Genomic DNA, 16,162 nt, shown 5'->3' with positions numbered 1-16,162 from the left:
ATGCGGAGGACGCGGCACATGGTGCGTGCATGGGGGGGGACAATAGCTCCACCTGTGCGACGGCGCAGAGAGAAGTCCAGAATTTTTTTTTTTTGTCATCAAAAAGGGAGTTTTTTTTGGTTTGGTGCACTAATTGTAAGTCAATCAATCAATCAATGTTTACTTATATAGCCCTAAATCACTAGTGTCTCAAAGGGCTGCACAAACCACTACGACATCCTCGGTAGGCCCACATAAGGGCAAGGAAAAACTCACACCCAGTGGGACGTCGGTGACAATGATGACTATGAGAACCTTGGAGAGGAGGAAAGCAGTGGATGTCGAGCGGGTCTAACATGATACTGTGAGAGTTCAATCCATAATGGATCCAACACAGTCGCGAGAGTCCAGTCCAAAGCGGATCCACCACAGCAGCGAGAGTCCCGTTCACAGCGGAGCCAGCAGGAAACCATCCCAAGCGGAGGCGGATCAGCAGCGCAGAGATGTCCCCAGCCGATACACAGGCAAGCAGTACATGGCTACCGGATCGGACCGGACCCCCTCCACAAGGGAGAGTGGGACATAGGAGAAAAAGAAAAGAAACGGCAGATCAACTGGAGTCTATTTAAAGGCTAGAGTATACAAATGAGTTTTAAGGTGAGACTTAAATGCTTCTACTGTGGTGGCATCTCGAACTGTTACCGGGAGGGCATTCCAGAGTACTGGAGCCCGAACGGAAAACGCTCTATAGCCCGCAGACTTTTTTTGGGCTTTGGGAATCACTAATAAGCCGGAGTCCTTTGAACGCAGATTTCTTGCCGGGACATATGGTACAATACAATCGGCAAGATAGGATGGAGCTAGACCGTGTAGTATTTTATACGTAAGTAGTAAAACCTTAAAGTCACATCTTAAGTGTACAGGAAGCCAGTGCAGGTGAGCCAGTATAGGTATATATGTATGTATATATGTATATAAAGGTATATACAGTATAGGCGTAATATGATCAAACTTTCTCGTTCTTGTCAGAAGTCTAGCAGACGCATTTTGTACCAACTGTAATCTTTTAATGCTAGACATGGGGAGACCCGAAAATAATACGTTACAGTAGTTAGTAGTAGTAAAGTGTATCTTGTGTTTTTTTTTATGTTGATTTAATTAAAAAAAATAATAATAATGAATACATTTTTAAATAAATGAAAAAATTATTCTGCGGCCTGGTACCAATCGAGCCGCGGCCCGTTGGTTAGAGCAGTGGTTCTCAAATGGGGGTACGCGTACCCCTGGGGGTACTTGAAGGTATGCCAAGGGGTATGTGAGATTTTTTTTCTAAAATCATTTATAAATATATTTATTGAATAATACTTCGACAAAATATGAATGTAAGTTCATAAACTGTGAAAAGAAATGCAACAATGCAATATTCATTTTTGTGAACATGTTCCATAAATATTGATGTTAAAGATTTGGGTTTTTTTGTGAAGAAATGTTTAGAATGAAGTTGATGAATCCAGATGGATCTCTATTACAATCCCCAAAGAGGGCACTTTGAGTTGATGATTACTTCTATGTGTAGAAATCTTTATTTATAATTATATCACTTGTTTATTTTTCAACAAGTTTTCAGTTATTTTTGTATCTTTTGTTCCAAATAGTTCAAGAAAGACCACTACAAATGAGCAATATTTTGCACTGTTATACAATTTAATAAATCAGAAACTGTCAGGCGTTTTTTCCTCTGCATTTGTCTGTTTCCTGTGTTTAGTATTTCCTGTCAAGTGCTCTTAATTTGTCAGCTTCCCGTCTTGTTCCCTGAGTGCTGTTTTCCTCCTCAGTGTGTTTAGTATTTCCTGTCCTTAGTTCCTGTCTAGTGCTCTTATTTTGTCAACTTCCTGTCCTGTTCCCTGAGTGCTGTGTTCCCCTCCAGCTGCACCACACCTATTGCCAATCAGCCGGCTCCTATTTGTACCTCCTTTGTCATGTGTCAGTTGCTGGATCATTGTATTGTATCGTCTTGTCGATGTCACGTCTAGTCGCTCTTGTGATGTGTTATCGCTCCTGTCGCATCGTACCTCGTCTTTGCAGCGTAGCGGTAAGCTATATTCAGTTGATGTTTGTAGCTTACTGTTTTTTGTTCCCTGCTTCCGTTTTATTTTTTTATTATACAAGTACGACTTCTGTTTGCCTGTTCGCTACCTGCTAGCTTCCACGCTAAGCTTCTGTTGGTTATTTTCTAGCTCCCAGGCTAGCTCCTTTTGTTTGATTATCCGCCTCGTACGCGCTTTGTGTTTGTTTGTACCTTTTTCACATTCCATGCCTGCATCTTGGGGTTCGTCAACTATTAACTCTGACAGAAACTGATGACATAGTGCTGTATTTTACTTCTTTATTTCTTTTTTTTTCAACCAAAAATGCTTTGCTCTGATTAGGGGGTACTTCAATTAAAAAAATGTTCACAGGGGGGTACATCACTGAAAAAAGGTTGAGAACCACTGCTCTAGGGGACATGTTTTTGTGTCCCCCATACCATCTGAGGTCCCCTAAAGGTGACTGTGTAAACAAAGCAATGTCCCCATTAAGTAAGCATTGCCAGAACACACACACACACACACACACACACACGCACAAAACCCTCATACCTTCCAAAACACACTTTGTCAGCATGTCTGTTTTTTGACAAAACAAGTCATCCTGCATACATAAGACACCCCTGAATATAACACAAAGCCTCTTTTTTCAGATGTATATTTTTGGTGAGAACATACAAAACCCCAAAACCAGTAAAGTTGTGACATTGTGTGAATGGTAAATAAAAAACCGAATACAATGATTCGCAAATGTTCAACCTATATTCAATTGAATAGACTGCAAAGACAAGATACTTAAGGTTTGAACTGGAACTTTTTGCAAATATTAGCTCATTTGGCATTAGATGCCTGCAACATGTTTCAAAAAGCTGGGACAAGTGGCAAAAAAGACCGAGAAAGTTGCGGGATGCTCGTCAAACGCTTATTTGGAACATCCCACAGGTGAACAGGCTAATTAGGAACAGAAGTGTTATGTTTTACTAAGTGGAGGTGACGGCAAACGGACACCAGGTGGCTGTAGTGTACAGAGATTTAATATATATATGGTAAATATATATATATAATACTACTACTACTAATAATAATAATAAACAATACTAATAAACTAGAGAATGGTGTGTGTGTGAAAAACCCAAGAGTGTGTATGGTGTAAGACTATGTGAAGTATTTAATTGGAGTGTGTGTTACCAACGTGTTGGAGACGCGGTGCTGTCAGACAAGGGCGAGGCAGGCAGGGAAGTCCAAGGCGGAAACGGGGTCAAAAGCAGGAGAGCGAGTCCAAAGTCCAAAAACGAGGTCGGGGATCCAGGAAAGCAAAATGGGGGCCAGGAAGGAAGGGGTGGTGCTGACACGACACTGTGAGAAGAGCAGGAGAAACAGGGATCAGGGGGAAAACAAAGGCACAAGGAAATAGGCAACGAGCAAGGAGGGAGTCAGAGACACACAGCTTACGAGGAGTAGTTTCACCATATGAGAACTAAGGTCCCGCGAGGATCCCTGGGTCCACTGGTCTCTTAAGCAGCTGCACCTCATCAGTCCCAGGTGTGTCAGGCGTGGACTGCCTCCGGCTGCGGCGGGGAGTGGGCGTGGTTCACTTGATGAGCGCGGGAGCGTGTCTGGAGTGCGCTGTCAGCGGGTCGTCTGGTTGGACCCGCAGCGGAGAGAGACGCAGACTGCTCATGTGCCACAACAAGATGGGTACCATGATTGGGTGTAAAAGCAGCTTCCAGGAAATTCTCAGTCATTCACAAAAAAGGATGGGGCGAGGGTCACCACTTTGTCAACAAATGCCTGAGCATATAATTCACCAGTTTAAGAACAACATTTCTCAAGGAGCTATCGCTAGGAATTTAGGGATTTCACCAAATACGATCTGTAATATCATCAAAAGGTTAGAGAATCTGGAGAAAGCACTTCACATAAGTGATGATATTACCTACCTTGGATCCCTCAGGTGGTACTGCATCAAAAAGTGACATCAGTGTGTAAAGGATATCATTACATGGCCTCAGGAACACTTCCGAAAACCACTGTCAGTAACTACGGTTGGTCGCTACATCTGTAAGTGCAAGTTAAACTCTACTATGCAAAGCAAAAGCCATTTATCAACAACACCCAGAAACGCCACTGACTTCGCTGGGCCCGAGCTCATCTAAGTTGGACTGATGCAAAGTGGAAAAGTGTTCTGTAGTCTGACGAGTCCACATTTTAAATTTTTTGGGGAAACCGGACGTCGTGTCCTCTGGACCAAAGAGGAAAAGAACCATCCGGATTGTTCTAGGCGCAAAGTTGAAAAAGTGTATTAAGGTATATTAAGGTCCAAGGCATGGGTAACTTACACATCTGCGAAGGCACCGTGAAAGCTAAAAGGTACATGCAGGTTTCGGAGCAACATATGTGGCCATCCAAGCAATGTTATCATGGATGCCCCTGCTTATTTCAGCAAGACAATGCCAAGCCACGTGTTACAACAGCGTGGCTTTGTGATTCATCACCCCAGAGAAGGCGTCACCACTGCTCTAGAGTCCAGTGGTGACGTGCTTTACACCACTGCATCCCAGGCTTTGCATCGGACTTGGTGACGTACGGCTTAGATGCAGCTGCTCGGCCATGGAAACCCATTCCATGAAGATCTCTGCGTACTGTACGTGGGCTAAATGGAAGGTCACATGAAGTTAAGAGCTTGTAGCAATCTGACTGTGCAGAAAGTCTTTGCACTATGTGCTTCAGCATCCGCCGACCCCTCTCTGTCAGTTTACGTGGCCTACCACTTGGTGGCTGAGTTGCTGTTGTTCCCAAACTCTTCCATTGTCTTCTAATAAAGTTGACATTGGAATATTTAGGAGCGAGGAGATTTCACGTTTGGATTTATCACACGGGTGGCATCCTATGACAGTTCCACGCTGGAAAGCACTGAGAGCGGCTCATTCTTTCACAGATGTTTGTAGAAACAGTTTCCGTGCCTAAGTGCTTGATTTGATACACCGGGCCAAGTGATTAGGACACCTGATTCTTATCATTTGGATGGGTGGACAAATACTTTAGGCAATATAGTTGTGGAAGTTGCGTCCTAGCGAGTGCCGCCGATCACACGGAGTCTGCCGTTCAGACTTGAACAAGGTTTATTAGCCGTCAAAATATTTTTACTGTCTTGACTTTTCAGTCTGTTGTCTTTCTCTGCGACCCTCCTCCTCCCGCCGTTCCTGACCGCTGCTCTTAAAGACAACAGGTGATTAGACAACTCGTACCACCTGGGAAATGCAATCACCGGCCAGCTGTGTCTCGCCGTCAGCACTGCCATGCCCCCGTCTGATGGTGCTCTGTCTTCAGCACCATGGAGACAGGGGCGGTGACCTTTGCTCCTGCAGAAATCCCCATTAACCGTCCACCCCCTGACTTACAGAGAGACGGAGGTTAAGGTAAAGTACCAATGATTGTCACACACACACACTAGGTGTGGCGAAATTACCCTCTGCATTCGACCCATCACCCTTGTTCACCCCCTGGGAGGTGAGGGGAGCGGTGAGCAGCACTTTTGGGTGATTTAACCCCCAATTCCAACCCTTGAGTGCCAAGCAGGGAGGTAATGGCTCCCATTTTTATAGTCTTCGGTTTGAACTCCTACCAGTCTCAGGGCGGACACTCCAACCGTTTCCAGTGAGGGTTGGACTCCTCCAAAGCTGTCCTTTGTCACCGATTCTGTTTATAACTTCTATGGACAGAATTTCTAGGTGCAGTCAAGGCGTTGAGGGGATCTGGTCTGGTGGCCGCAGGATTAGGTCTCTGCTTTTTACAGATGATGTGGTCCTGATGGCTTTATCTGGCCAGGATTTTCAGCTCTCACTGGATCGGTTCGTAGCCGAGTGTCAGCACCTTCGCCCGGAAAAGGGTGGAGTGCCATCTCCGGGTTGGGAAGGAGACCTTGCCCCAAGTGGAGGAGTTCAAGTACCTCGGAGTCTTGTTCAAGAGTGAGGGAAGAGTGGCTGGTGAGATCGACAGGCGGATCGGTGCGGCGTCTTCAGTAATGCGGACGTTGTACCGATCCGTTGTGGTGAAGAAGGAGCTGAGCCGGAAGGTAAAGCTCTCAATTTACCGGTCGATCTACGTTCCCATCCTCACCTATGGTCATGAGCTTTGGGTCATGACCGAAAGGATAAGATCACGGGTACAAGCGGCCGAAATGAGTTTCCTCCGCCGGGTTGTGAGGCTCTCCCTTAGAGATAGGATGAGAAGCTCTGCCATCCGGGAGGAACTCAAAGTAAAGCCGCTGCTCCTTCACATGGAGAGGAGCCAGATGAGGTGGTTCAGGCATCTGGTCAGGATGCCACCCGAACGCCTCCCTAGGGACGTGTTTAGGGCACGTCCAACCGGTAGGAGGCCACGGGGAAGACCCAGGACACGTTGGGAAGACTATGTCTCCCAGCTAGCCTGGGAACGCCTCGGGATCCCCCGGGAAGAGCTGGACGAAGTGGCTGGGGAGAGGGAAGTCTGGGCTTCCCTGCTTAGGCTGTTGCCCCCGCGACCCGACCTCGGATAAGCGGAAGAAGATGGACGGATGGATGGCAATTACTGTCCGTAAGAGACTACAACAACTTTCCGCGGGGCATTTAAAGTTAAGAGCTTAAATGACCTTCAATTTGATGCCCATAGGTACTAAAATATTCCAATGGTGAAGGAAAATGGACTCAAAAACGTTGAGGTACATTTCTGTGTTTATTTTCTCTGGCTGCGGCTCTCTAACTGCATGCAAGAAGCGATTAAAAACTGCAAAATAAAACAGGTCCGGGGGCCCAAACTTTGCAATTCTTTGGTGACTGTAGGCGTGTGGCCCTTAACTGTGACACCATCTTGTGTTCATGACGAAACTGAGCTTGTTTCGTACTCTCCCTCAGACATGTCCACTTCCACACACACGTGAGCTACGGTGGCCTAGGATGGACAAACAAGACCGTTCTCACACCAGTTCAACAGTCCGGGGTCTCCGTTGTGGCATTTTAGTCTACATATTGCACCACACATTTTTAATGGGGGACAGGTCTGGACTACAGGCAGGCCAGTCTAGTACCCACACCCTTTTACTACCAGGCCACTCTGTTGTAACATGTGGCTTGGCATCATCTTGCTGAAATAAGCAGGGGCGTCCGTGATAACGTACGTACATTCCAGCATTAATGGTGCCTTCACAGTTGTGTAAGTTACCCATGCCTTGGGCACTAATACACCCGCATACCATCACCGATGCTGGCTTTTCAACTTGGTGCCTTAAACAATCCGGATGGTTCTTTTCCTCTTTGTTCCGGAGGACACCACGTCCACAGTTTCCAAATATAATTTGAAATGTGGACTCGTCAGACCACAGAACACTTTTCCACTTAGCATCAGTCCATCCTAGAGGAGCTCGGGCCCAGGGAAGCCGGCGGCCTTTCTGGGTGTTGTTGACAAATGGCTTTCGCTCTGCATAGTAGTTTTAACTTGACCTTACAGATGTAGCGACAAACTGTAGTTACTGACGGTGGTTTGTTGCTTGATGTACAGCATTAAGTTTTTCAACAGTCCGGGGTCTCCGTTGTGGTATTTTGCGCTTCATAATGCACAAAACATTTTTAATGGGAGACAGGTCTGGGTGGTTCTTTTCCTCTTTGGTCCGTAGGACACGACTTCCATAGTTTCCATAAACTATTTGAAATGTGGACTCGTCAAACCACAGAACACTTTTCCTACTTTGCATCAGTCCATCTAAGTTGAGCTCGGGCCCAGCGAAGCCGGCGGCGTTTCTGGGTGTTGTTGATAAAATGGCTTTTACTCTACATTGGAGAGTTTTAACTTGCACTTACAGACGTAGCGACACACTGTAGTTACTGGCATGGGTTTTCGGAAGTGTTCCTGAGCCCATGTGGTGACATCCTTCACACACTGATGTCCCTTTTTGATGCAGTACCGCCTCAGGGATCGAAGGTCCATAATATCATTGCTTACGTGCAGTCATTTCTCCAGGCTCTCTGAACCTTTTGATGATATTACGGACCGTAGATGGTGAAGTCCCTATTTCTCAACAATAGCTTGTTGAGAAATGTTGTTCTTAAACTTTTGGATTTTTTTGATTAAGCATTTGTTGACTGAGTATTTCCCGGTAACTACTTTTATACCCAATCATGGCACCCACCTGTTCCCAATTAGCCTGCACACCTGTAGGATGTTCCAAATAAGCGCTTGATGAGCATTCCTCCACTTTCTCAGTCTTTTTTGCCTCTTGTGCCAGCTTTTAGAAACATGTTGCAGGCATCAAATTCCAAATGAGCTAATATCTGCAATAAACAACTACGTTTACCAGTTCCAACGTTAGACACAAACCCCGTTTCCATATGAGTTGGGAAATTGTGTTAGATGTAAATATAAACAGAATACAATGATTTGCAAATCCTTTTCAACCCATATTCAGTTGAATGTGCTACAAAGACAACATATTTGATGTTCAAACTGATAAACATTTTTTTTTTTTTGCAAATAATCATTAACTTTAGAATTTGATGCCAGCAACACGTGACAAAGAAGTTGGGAAAGGTGGCAATAAATACTGATAAAGTTGAGGAATGCTCATCAAACACTTATATGGAACATCCCAGAGGTGTGCAGGCTAATTGGGAACAGGTGGGTGCCATGATTGGGTATAAAAGCAGCTTCCATGAAATGGTAAGTAATTCACAAACAAGAATGGGGTGAGGGTCACCACTTTGTAATCGAACTGTTTTAGAACAACATTTCTCAACGAGCTATTGCAAGGAATTTAGGGATTTTACCATCTACGGTCCGTAAAATCATCAAAAAGTTCAGAGAATCTGTAAAAATCACTGCACATAAGCGATGATATTACGGACTTTTGATCCCTCAGGCGGTACTGCGCCAAAAACCAACATCAGTGTGTAAAGGATATCACCACATGGGCTCAGGAACACTTCATAAAACCACTGTCAGTAACTACAGTTGGTCGCTACATCTGTAAGTGCAAGTTAAAACTCTACTATGCAAAGCCAAACCCATTTATCAACAACACCCAGGAACGCCGCCGGCTTGGGTGGGCCTGAGCTCATCTAAGATGGACTGATGCAAAGTGAAAAGGTGTTCTGTGGTCTGAGGAGTCCACATTTCAAATTATATTTGGTAACAGAGAACGCTGTGTCCTCCAGAACAAAGAGGAAAATAACCATTCGGATTGTTATAGGCGCAAAGTTCAAAAGCCAGCATCTGTGATGGTATGGGGGTGTATTAGTGCCCAAGGCATGGGTAACTTACACATCTGTGAAGGCATCATTAATGCTGAATGGTCCATACAGGTTTTGGAGCAACATATGTTGTCATCCAAGCAACGTTATCATGGACGCCCCTGCTTATTTCAGCAAGACAAGTGTTACAACAGTGTGGCTTCGTAAAAAAAAGAGTGCGGGTACTTTCCTGGCCCGCCTGCAGTCCAGACCTGTCTCCCATCAAAAATGTGTGGTGCATTATGAAGCGTAAAATACGACAGCGGAGACCCCGGACTGTTGAATGACTGAAGCTCTACATAAAACAAAAATGGGAAAGAATTCCACTTTCAAAGCTTCAACAATTAGTTTCCTCAGTTTCCCAAACATTTATTGAGTGTTGTTAAAAGAAAAGGTGATGTAACACAGTGGTGAACATGCCCTTTCCCAACTACTTTGGCACGTGTTGCAGCCATGAAATTCTAAGTTAATTATTATTTAAAAAAAAAAAAAATAAGTTTATGAGTTTGAACATCAAATATGTTGTCTTTGTAGTGCATTCAACTGAATATGGGTTGAAAAGGATTTGCAAATCATTGTATTCTGTTTTTATTTACCATTTACAGTCATGTACAGTATATATACTGTTACAAGGGGTACACATTTATAAGCAACACAAACGGCCCTGGACTAAAGGGTGCAGGGTTATCCCTCACAAATGCAACAAAAGCTATTTTTGAGAGAGTAATGAAGCAAGATTGTCGGGACACAGGCGGTCCTTGGTGGGAAACTGCAGTCTATTCTCATCCTTGCATGCGCACACATGCATTCATTGAAGGGAGGCGGTGGGAGGGATGTCGGGGTGCGGCGTGGCGGGCTTATCAGCGGTAGCCATGTGGATGCTGCTGTCTTCGTGCTCACACCCTTGCAGACACATTCATAACACAGAACAGACTAACGTGGTATCGGTATCAATATCGGATCAGGACACCCGTAACCTAAATATCTGCTTGTCATCTTGATTTGCGATTAAATAAGCAATTACATTCAGGGCTGTCGAGTGATTAATTTGTTTGAATCCGCTTAATCTAATCATGATTAATCACAGGCTATCATTTGCTTGCATGAAAAAATTAGCTGCAGAGACGCAGGGTAATTTCCTCAATTGTCTCCAGTAAGCTAAATAATTTCCCATTTAGCCGGTACATACAACTTGATGCTCTCGTTTGTATAAGACAGTTTGTTTAAACAGTGTTAGTTTAAAGAAACGTATTTACCATCTCAGATGACACTGTTGATTTCCTTTTTTTGTACAATGAGACCCCAGGTAATTGCTTCAATTGTCTCCAGTAAGCAAAATAATTTCCCATTTAGCCAGTAGTTACAACTTGATGCTCTTGTTTGTATAGTAGTTTTTTTAAACAGTGTTAGTTTAAACAAACATATTTACCCTCCGAGATGACACTATTGATCTCCTTTTTTTTCGTACAGAGAACCCAGGTAATTTCCTCAATTGTCTCCAGTAAGCTAAATAATTTCCCATTTAGCCGGTACATACAACTTGATGCTCTCGTTTGTATAAGACAGTTTGTTTAAACAGTGTTAGTTTAAAGAAACGTATTTACCATCTCAGATGACACTGTTGATTTCCTTTTTTTTGTACAATGAGACCCCAGGTAATTTCCTCAATTGTCTCCAGTAAGCAAAATAATTTCCCATTTAGCCAGTAGTTACAACTTGATGCTCCTGTTAGTATAATACAATTTGTTACAACAAACGTATTTACCATCTCAGATGACACTGTTGATCCCCTTTTTTTGTACAGAGACCCCAGGTAATTTTCTCAATTGTCTCCAGTAAGAAAAATGATTTCCCATATTAGCCGGTAGTTACAACTTGATGCTCTCGTTTGTGTAGTACAGTTTGTTTACACAGTGTTAGTTTAAACAAACATAATTACCATCTCAGATGACACTGTTGATCCCCCTTTTTTTGTACAGAGACGCCCTCAATTTCCTCAATTGTCTCCAGTAAGCAAAATAACTTCCAATTTAGCCGGTAGTTACAACTTGATGCTCTTGTTTGTATAGTACAGTTTTTTTTAAACAGTGTTAGTTTAAACAAACATTTACCCTCCGAAATGACACTGTTGTTGTCCTTTTTTGTACAATGAGACCCAAGTAATTGCCTCAAATGTCTCCAGTAAGCAAAATCATTTCCCATTTAGCCAGTAGTTACAACTTGATGCTCTTGTTTGTATAGAACAGTTTGTTTAAACAGTGTTAGTTTAAACAGTGTTAGTTTAAACAAACATATTTACCCTCCCAGATGACACTATTGATCTCCTTTTTTTATACAGAGAACCCAGGTAATTTCCTCAATTGTCTCCAGTAAGCAAAATAACTTCCAATTTAGCCGGTAGTTACAACTTGATGCTCTTGTTTGTATAGTACAGTTTTTTTTTTAAACAGTGTTAGTTTAAACAAACATTTACCCCCCGAAATGACACTGTTGTTGTCCTTTTTTGTACAATGAGACCCAAGTAATTGCCTCAAATGTCTCCAGTAAGCAAAATCATTTCCCATTTAGCCAGTAGTTACAACTTGATGCTCTTGTTTGTATAGAACAGTTTGTTTAAACAGTGTTAGTTTAAACAAACATATTTACCCTCCCAGATGACACTATTGATCTCCTTTTTTTTATACAGAGAACCCAGGTAATTTCCTCAATTGTCTCCAGTAAGCAAAATAATTTCCCATTTAGCCGGTACATACAACTTGATGCTCTCGTTTGTATAGTACAGTTTGTTTAAACAGTGTGTTACTTTAAAGAAACGTATTTACCATCTCAGATGACACTGTTGATTTCCTTTTTTTGTACAATGAGACCCCAGGTAATTGTTTCGATTGTCTCCAGTAAACAAAATAATTTCCCATTTAGCCAGTAGTTACAACTTGATGCTCCTGTTAGTATAATACAATTTGTTACAACAAACGTATTTACCCGCTCAGATGACGCTGTTGATCCCCTTTTTTTGTACAGCGACCCCAGGTAATTTCCTCAATTGTCTCCAGTAAACAAAATAATTTCCCATATTAGCCGGTAGTTACAACTTGATGCTCTCGTTTGTATAGTACAGTTTGTTTAAACAGTGTTAGTTTAAACAAACGTATTTACCCTCCCAGATGACACTATTGATCTCCTTTTTTTTGTACAGAGACCCCAGGTAATTGTCTCAATTGTCTCCAGTAAACAAAATAATTTCACATTCAGCCGGTAGTTACAACTTGATGCTCTTGTTTGTATAGTACAGTTTGTTTAAAAAGTGTTAGTTTAAACAAACGTATTTACCCTCTCAGATGACACTGTTGATCTTCTTTTTTTTGTAGAGAGACCCACATGTAATTTCCTCAATTATCTCCAGTAAGCAAAACAATTCCCATTTAGCCAGTAGTTACAACTTGATGCTCTTGTTTGTATAATACATTTTGTTTAAACAAACGTATCTACCCTCTCAGATGACACTGTTGATCCCCTTTTTTGTACAATGAGACCCTAGGTAATTGTCTCAATTGTCTCCAGTAAGCAAAATAATTTCCCATATTAGCCGGTAGTTACAACTTGATGCTCTTGTTTGTATAGTACAGTGTGTTTATACTTGTTGTGCGGGACATGATGTTAAGTGGAAAACGATGTTCAATTTGTCCGTCGTACTTTTGTCGACAACATTGACGCAGGTAAACGCTCCTTGTCGATGTAGCATTCTTGTTAGCGGCATTCCTGAGTACGTGTTTTGCTTTAAGATGGTATTTTAAACTCGATGTGCGCCGATAGTGTCACGCCTGTAGATTATGTTTTGTTTTTTGCCGTTTGGTCATGTTATGTTTATTTTTTTGGACATTTGGTTCTGTCTTTGCACTTCCGGGTTTGTTTTCGTCTCCATGCCAACCCATTGGTTTCACCTGGTCTCCTAGTCACGTCCCTGTCCTCAGCCTCACACCTGTTTTCACTAATCACCATAGCTGCTATTTAAGCCATTCTTTTTTCTGTCTTCGTCCTTGCAGCTTCACCTATCCATGCTGCATCTCCTTCATGTCCTCGAACACCTTGTTTCGGTCCAAGTAAGTTTTGTATTTATGCCTCAGTGCAAGTATTGCTTTTTTTTTTATGCCACAGTGTAAATTTTTGTTTCATGTCTTTAATCATGCCATTGTGCTAGTTTTGTTTTGAGTAGTTTATTATCCACCATTGAGCGCGTCCTTGTTTTCCCTTTTTTTTTGTATTTAGTGTGTAAAAAATAAAAAGATGTACCTTAATTCACGCCTGGCTCGTTCCAAATTCCCTCTGCGTCGGAGAAACAACCCTAATCCAAGTCCCAGTTTGACAGATAGAAAGAAAGTGCCCCAAAATATGGACACAAATTTGTAGTCAGAATGTCCATCTGCTCTCCTGTTTAGGAAACTAAACGTATAATCTATTTATGATATCAACACAGTTTAGTCCTCTTCTTTTATTTATGAATGTACTTACCTTCCTAATAAGCTTCCCACACCTTTCAAATATTATTTTAAGACTTGCAAGTTCATTATCATTTTACTAGACAAACTGATAATTTCCGGCCTATCTTTGACCGTATCACTCTTAACCAGTTTTGCATTGAAAACAGAGGTTCTTTACTCTGGAATAGTCACCTATGTCTTGAAAATTCCACATTTTCACAGACTAAATACTTCCACACACACACACACACACACACACACACACACACACACACACACGCACACACACACACACACACACACACACACACACACACACACACACACACACACACACACACACACACACACACACACACACACACACACACACACACACACACACACACACACGGGCGGTATAGCTCGGTTGGTAGAGTGGCTGTGCCAGCAACTTGAGGGTTGCAGGTTCGATTCCCGCTTCCGCCATCCTAGTCACTGCCGTTGTGTCCTTGAGCAAGACACTTTACCCACCTGCTCCCAGTGCCACCCACACTGGTTTAAATGTAACTTAGATATTGGGTTTCACTATGTAAAGCGCTTTGAGTCACTAGAGAAAAGCGCTATATAAATATAATTCACTTCACTTCACACACACACACACACATTCTTGTATTTCGTACCTTCTTGGGACCTCCGAAAAAAAAATGCCTAGCTCTTTAAGACCCCCCTCTATAGATACATAAAGATTTGTATTTACAACATTAATAATATATAAATACTATGCAAATATAAAAAAAAGATTGTTGTGAAAAATGTGTTGGAATTTCGCAAGAAAAAGGTGACAAGTTTATAACAAAATCTTGGCATTTTGGCAGTATTATAATAAAAATCGTAATATTACTCAACACAAGTCAAGATTTGACAAGAAAAACTGAACACTTGTGAAATATTATGATAAAAGTTGGGATTTTACTCAATAACAGTCGCATTTTTACAACAAAAACTGACAATTGTGCAATATGGTAAAAGTTGGAATTTTACTCGATAACATTGCAATTTTACAAGAAACGCTTAAAATGTCGTAATTTTACTCGCACAAAAGTCACCATTTTATTAGAAAACTTCAAAACATTTTGGCAATCTTGTAACAATCTTCCGAATTTTACTTAGTAAAATTATGACACAAGTCATAATTGTACTAAAAAAAAAATGTCACTGTTTTACAAGAGCAACAAAAAAATTGGCAATGTTGTGATAAAAGTCAGAATTTTATATGACAAATGTCACCATTTTGCATTAAAAAGTCATAATTTTACATAAAGTAATAATTTCACGAGACAATATTGCAATATTACGGAAACTGAAAGAACATGAGAAATTGTTCTCAATTTTATAAGCAAAAAGTTGACACATTGTGAGGAAAAAGACTGCTTTTAGTTAATTTTTTTTGTAAATGTTTTGTTTGTAATTGGTTTTAAATCTTCATTAGTTACTACAGTATGTCTCTATATACATATTTATTTGATTAATTTTGGCCAAACAAGGCGCAATTCAATATCTTACACACACTTTTTACATATGTTGACCAGAGGGGGAGCACTTCAAATTTTTGCACACACTTATTTCATATGTTGACCAGAGGGGGAGCACTTCAAATTTTTGCACACACTTGTTATTTCATATGTTGACCAGAGGGGGAGCACTTCAAATTTTTACACACGCTTATTTCATATGTTGACCAGAGGGAGAGCACTTCAAATTTTTATACACACTTGTTATTTCATATGTTGACCAGAGGGGGAGCACTTAAAACGAAGTCGCCATAAACAAATAGATTTTTGGCTACAAGACGAGTGACATTACCGGGGCGGTGTAGCTAGGTTGGTAGAGCGACCGTGCCAGCAACTTGAGGGTTCCAGGTTCGATGCCCGCTTCAGCCATCCCCGTCACTGCCGTTGTGTCCTTGGGTAAGACACTTTACCCACCTGCTCCCAGTGTCACCCACACTGGTTCAAATGTAACTTAGATATTGGGTTTCACTTTTATAAAGCGCTTTGAGTCACTAGAGAAAAGCGCTGTATAAATATAATTCACTTCACTTCACACTTCAAATTTTTACACACACTTATTTCATATGTTGACCAGAAGGGGAGAACTTCAAATTTTTACACACACTTCTTATTTCATATGTTGACCACAGGGGGAGCACTTCAAATTTTTACACACACTTGTTATTTCATATGTTGACCAGAGGGGGAGCACTTCAAACGAAGTTGACGTAAACAAAGTGTTTTTTTCTGGCTACAAGACGAATGACATTACCGGGGCGGTGTAGCTCGGTTGGTAGAGCGGCCGTGCCAGCAACTTGAGGGTTCCA

Source organism: Nerophis ophidion, linkage group LG18 (assembly GCF_033978795.1).
Source record: "Nerophis ophidion isolate RoL-2023_Sa linkage group LG18, RoL_Noph_v1.0, whole genome shotgun sequence".
NCBI classification, from domain to species: Eukaryota; Metazoa; Chordata; class Actinopteri; order Syngnathiformes; family Syngnathidae; genus Nerophis; species Nerophis ophidion.
Note: the sequence above shows the minus strand (reverse complement) of the source record.